At 38.9% G+C, this 6,000-nt stretch overlaps 1 pseudogene; it reads left to right on the forward strand.

Moving 5' to 3' along the window:
• The window catches only part of LOC128578010 (eukaryotic translation initiation factor 3 subunit H-like), a 77,860-nt pseudogene extending 76,297 nt beyond the window's left edge, over nucleotides 1–1,563 (forward strand).
• The last annotated feature ends 4,437 nt before the right edge of the window (nucleotides 1,564–6,000 follow it).

Consider the following 6,000-nt stretch of genomic DNA (forward strand, 5'->3'; position numbering starts at 1 on the left):
AACTAATTTATGGCTTTCGTATGAAAGCTATAGCCCAGTTATAACCTAAGAATATGGGGAAGAGGGAGGGGAAGGAGGGGGGAGGTTGGGCGGAGGGAGGGTGATTGGTGGGATTACACCTGCGGTGCATCTTACAAGGGTACATGTGAAACTTAGTGAATGCAGAATATGATTGTCCTAACACAATAACTAATAAAATGCCAGGAAGGCTATGTTAACCAGTGTGATGAAAATGTGTCAAACGGTCTATAAAACCAGTGTATGGTGCCCCATGGTCGCATCAATGTACACAGCTATGATTTAATGAAAAAAAAAAAGAAAAATGAGAGTAATGAATGGGATAATATGTGTAAAGGGATTGCATATTTAATTAAATGTTTAGTAATGTTAAAAATTTTGTGAGGGTACGTCCTGCAAGAAAGACACTGGCTCTACTGCCGCCTCTTCCAGCTCTACCACCAGCACTGCAGGGAAAGGCAAAGGCAAGGGCAAAGGCAGCTCTGGAGATTTGGCCGTGAAGCAAGTGCAGATAGATGGCTTGGTAGTATTAGAGATAATCAAATATTACCAAGAAGAAGGACAAGGAACCGAAATTGTTTAGGGAGTGCTTTTGGGCTGGTTGTAAAAGTTCAGCTTGAAATTACCAACTGCTTCCCCTTCCCTCAACACACAGACTTTGATGAAGTCCAGTATGAGATGGAAATGATGTGGAGCCTTCTCCATATAAACATCAATCATCTTCACATGGGCTGCTACCAGGCCACGTACTACAGCACGTTTGTCACCCGGGCACTCCTAGATTCTCAGTTCAGTTACCAATATGCCATTAAAGAATCTGTCCGTCTCATTTACGATTCCATAAAAACTGCCCAAGGGTCTCTCTCACTAAAAGCATACAGACTGACTCCTAAACTGATGGAAGTTTGTAAAGAGAAGAATTTTTCCCCTGAAGCATTGAAAAGAGCAAATATCACCTTTGAGCACATGTTTGAAAAAGTGCTGATTATAATTAAAAATTCACATTGTTAACCAGTTTGATGAAAATAGTCCAGGTTGTATATAAAACCAGCACATTGTACCCCATGACTGCATTAATGTATTTAATAAAAAAAAAAAATTCACGTCTGATCAACATCCTAATGTGGGAACTTGAAAAGAAGTCAGCTGTAGCAGATAAATATGAATTGCTCAGCCTTGCTAGCAGCAATCATTTGGGGAGGAATCTACAGTTGCTGATGGACAGAGTGGATGATATGAGCCAAGATATAGTTAAATATAACACTTATGAGGAACACTAGTAAACAGCAGCAGCAGAAATAACAGTATCAGCAGTGTCGCCAACAGGAGAACATGCAGCATCAGAGCCAAGGGGAACCCCCACTCCCTGAGGAGGATCTGTCCGAACTCTTCAAACCACTGCAGCCCACTGACAGGATGGACTCCCTGCTCATCACAGGCCAGATTAACACTTACTGATGTTGCTGCCAGAACGTCAAGGAGTTCACTGCCCAAAACTTAGGCAAACTCTTCATGGCCCAGGCCCTTCAAGAATACAACAATTAAGGAAGTTTCCAGCAAAGAAGTTAACGTGGATGTTTATGATCACACCAGGGCCCATGTTGGAAGAAATATATTTGCGTATTGAAAAACACGAATGATTTCTTTACTATCATTGCCATTTTTGGTTATAAAATCTTTCTAACCAATAATAAAATAAAACAAAATTTTTACTGCTTGCTCATTTGATTAAAAAAAATTTTTTTTTCTAAGCAAGAGCAAGACCCTGTCTCTAAAAAATAGCCAGGCCTTGTGGTGGGCACCTGTAGTCCCAGCTACCTGGGAGGTTGAGGCAAGAGAATTGCTTGAACCCAAGAGTCTGAGGTTGCTGTGAGCTAAGATGCCGTGATACTCTACCAAAGGTGCCAAAGTGACACTCTGTCTGAAAAAAAAAAAAAATTGTGAGGGTAGACACTTTGTCTTGCCCACTGTTATATTCTCACGTCGAAGAACCATTTCTGGTGCCTAGCAATGCTCAGTAATTATTTGATGAATGAATGAATATATGAGTGATTTGATGAATGAATAAATTCCAAAATACTCTAATAGTTATTTTTGTGCTTCAACGGAGAACTCAGTAGCTTAGGTATCAAGCACTTCTGTGTGTGTGTGATTGTGTATGCGTGCGTATGTATTATATAGCAGGTGTATGGTATATGTGTGTATGTGGGGATGGAGGTTTTCCAAGCACTGTTCAGTTGGTCAGAAATAACATTGCATTTTTTTTTTTCCTGTGCTGAACTTCCCTTCTTCTTTCCTTTCTTTATTTTGTAAGTTCTTATTTTGGCTTTGATGTCAAAATCCTGTCTAGGAGCATGTATGCGTAGGTGGCTTTCATGCTCACAGTAAAGCAGAAAAAGTAATGTGGATAGAGACCTAAGGTCCTCACTAAGTGAAATGGTACAGCCTTATCTCCTCTAAAGATGATCTGTCAACAATGTACTTGCTTTTGTTGTAATTCAAACTAGGCACCAGGACAGTCATTCCTTAGTCTTCCTTGGGTGAATGAGTGTTCTGTAGGAGTGGAACCTCTTGGTCTTGGCCTGTTGGAAGTGTGACAAACACCAGATCCTTTGCTTCTGCACATGTTAGAAGGAAGACAAGATGAGCAGAAAGCTCCAGAATCAGTACCTAAAAATCTGCTGGACAGGAAATGGAATTGCTCTGCTCAATAATTAAGTTCCAAGATGGTGACACCAAGGAGATTTTTCACAGTTCATGAAAGGGCAAAGAATGAAGGGTCTGCTGCTTTTGATCAGAGTTTTAGGGAGTCTAGCAAGGATCCTAGGCATAGGTTGCTATCTTGGTCCCTGAGTATCCTGTGTTCCCTGAAGGGATGATTTTATAACAACGATTAGAAATATAATTTATTCTTTTAAAAATGAAGTTGGGATGGGTCTAACCCTGAGGTTTGCTTCAGAATCAGGGAGATATTTCTTTTTTTTCAATTTCAGATTAATATGTGTGTTACATTATTTGTGTTTGTTGGGTAAAAATTCAAGTTGTAGTTGAGTCCTTACCCAGGAGGTATAGGAGAGATTTCTTAATATACACACATCTGGACCTTAAAATTTTTAGCGAAATCCTGGAGGTGAATAAGAGGTTTATTTTTTAATTTGTTAAATAACCTTGCTTATTTTATTTTTGTTGTTTTTTATTAGATCATAACTATGTACATTACTGCATTTATGGGGTACAATGTGCTGATTTCATATACAATTTGGAAAAAGAACTTGCAAACATAGCACAGATAGTTTCCATTTAGCCTTCACTCAGTTTCCCCCATTGTTAAGACCTTAGATTTCAATGATACTCTGGTATGTTACTAATTAAACTTCAGGCTTTATTTAGATTTCACCAGTTTTTCTACTACTTCATGTTCTGTCCCAGGATCCCATGGAGGATACCACATTGCATTTAGTTGTCACATCTCCTCAGTCTTCTCTGGTCTGTGACAGTTTTGCTGTTTTTCCCTGCTTTCCATGCCCTCGATAGTCTTGAGGAATACTGGCCAAGAGTACATTTAATTTTTGAAAGTTTCAAGTAGATTCTCATTCTGAAGAGTACTATTAAAATATCCTTCTTCCTGTAGAGGTATTTGGGTCTGAATTTTGTTTTGTGTATGTTTTTCTTGAATTCTTAAAGATTTTAAGATTTCTTTCTGTCAAGTGTCTATGACATTTTGGTGACTGATAACCTATTTTTAGTTAGGAATGAAATACATCTTGGCTTTAACATAATCCAGTATAAAGTTGAAACTGAGATTCGATCATATCAAAATGCATTGCATGAACAAATATTTTAGTGTAAGAATCTTTGGCTAAATAAATTTTTATTGATTTGATAAGGGCAATAATCACATTTATTGAGTGCTAACTACTATGAGTGAGGTACTGTTTTCAGGAGTTAAATGTGGTAAAGTATTTAACTCTGATGGCTTTTAATGTGTCAGCTTGCCTAGGTTCAACTACCACCTAAGGATTGATTCTCTTCTAGGGCTTTCTGTTTCCAGTTAGGGTAGGCGATAAGAGATATGCCCTAAAGCAGCAGTTCTCAACCTGTGGGTCACGACCCCTTTTTAATAATGAAAATACATTGTGGCATTAGGAAGGTTGAGAACCACTTCCCTAAAGAGTTAGAAAAGGAGGTGTGACCATCTTATAGCATACACATCTTCCAGTTATTCAATCCAACACTAATCTAGATGTGGCTGTGAATGGATTTTGCAGATGTGATTAGATCCATAATCAGTTGACTTTAAGTTCATCCAAAAGGAGATTATCCTGAGTAGACCTAACCTAATCATCAAAAAGATTTTAAATGAGGCTGTAGGTTTTTCTGAGTCAAGAGATGCCTAAGGACAACATCTGAAAACTATCCAGGGGGCTGCAGCCTGTTTGCAATCTTTTCTTCCTGAGTAGCTGCACTCTGGACATTAAATTTGATATGTGGTCTTCACAAGTACACATGCCAATTCCTTGTAATAAATTCATACATAATCTGGTTCTATTGCTCTAGTTGAATCCCGACTGATGTAATCCCGTATCATATAAGATAGTTATTCCCATTTACATCTAGAGAAACTGAAGCACAGGGTGATTGAATAACTTTCCCAAGGTCACACTATCAGTAAGTGATAGCTGGAATTCAAACCCATAGAGTTTAGTCCCAAAGCCAGGCCCTTGATTGCAGCTTTATAGTGGCTCTTGTATAGGCACTGGAATGTAGAAATGAAAGAAGCTAGTATCAACCATTACAAGAATTATTAATCCAAAGTAGTAGTTTTCAACATGGAACGCACATTAGAGTGTCATAGAGACCTGTAGAAACCTAATACCCAGGGTAAACCCTAATTACATCAGCTTCTCCAGGGGTAGGACCCAGACCTTGGTATTTTATAAAGGTCTTCATCAGATTCCAGTTCATAGCTAAATTCAAGAATTGCTACTTTAGACTAGAGAAGCATGTCTCAGATTTTAAAGTATGTAAGATTTACCTGGGGATCATGTTGACATGTAAGTTCTAATTCAGTAGATCTGCATTGGGGCAGAGATTCTGCATCTGTAAGGACTCTTTCCAGGTGATGCTGATGGTCCGTACATGGGTACCAATGTTCTAGAGTGAGTTTCAAAGTAAAAGATATTTGAGAGGAGGGGATAGACAGCAAGAGAAGAGGGTATCCTTGGATGCGAATAATAGGATATGGAGTTATCTATATGTAACACATAAGGGAAGGCATTGGAGACAGACCAAGCAAGTGAAGACACCTGCCTGATGCTGGGTGTGTAGGCTGGGGGCTCAGAAAGAGTTGTCAGTAAAAGGTCTTAGAGCCTCCTCCCAGAAATAAAAGATCAAAGGGCAAGAAAGATCCCTAAATGATTATTTTAGACAAGATGATTCTTGCTCTTGCTAGTACAACAAATTATAGTAGAGCAGTTTCTTAACAGCAGCACTTATTGACACTTCCTGTCAGATGATTCTTTTTTGTGGGGCTATCCTGTGCATTGTAGAATGTTTAGCAGCATCCCTGGCCTCAACCCACTAGATGACAGTGCTCTCCCTCCTCTAGTTGTAACAATAAAAGTGTTTCCAGCCGTGGCCAAATGTGCCCTGGGGGACAAAATCTCCTGCAATTGAGAACCACTGAAATAGACTGAAGGTTAACACAAGGCTGTAGCACTAAGGTCTAAGATCAAGTGTTTAGAGCATTAATGAAAACTGTTAGGAAGCAAGAATGAATGATGGATATCTTGAATATCCAATTACTCTCTTGGAGAACAGAGAGAACGTGATCAAGGATGAGAAGGAAATGAGGAAGATAGTAGGCCTTGGGCTCATCCACCATAACAAACATTACCTTATTAAAATCAATAATTTTTTGAACGTCAAAATTGAATAGTTAAAGGAGATCAAAATGGGATTCTCTTGCTGCTGCTGCTACTC

Source organism: Nycticebus coucang, chromosome X, assembly GCF_027406575.1.
Source record: "Nycticebus coucang isolate mNycCou1 chromosome X, mNycCou1.pri, whole genome shotgun sequence".
Classification (NCBI taxonomy): domain Eukaryota; kingdom Metazoa; phylum Chordata; class Mammalia; order Primates; family Lorisidae; genus Nycticebus; species Nycticebus coucang.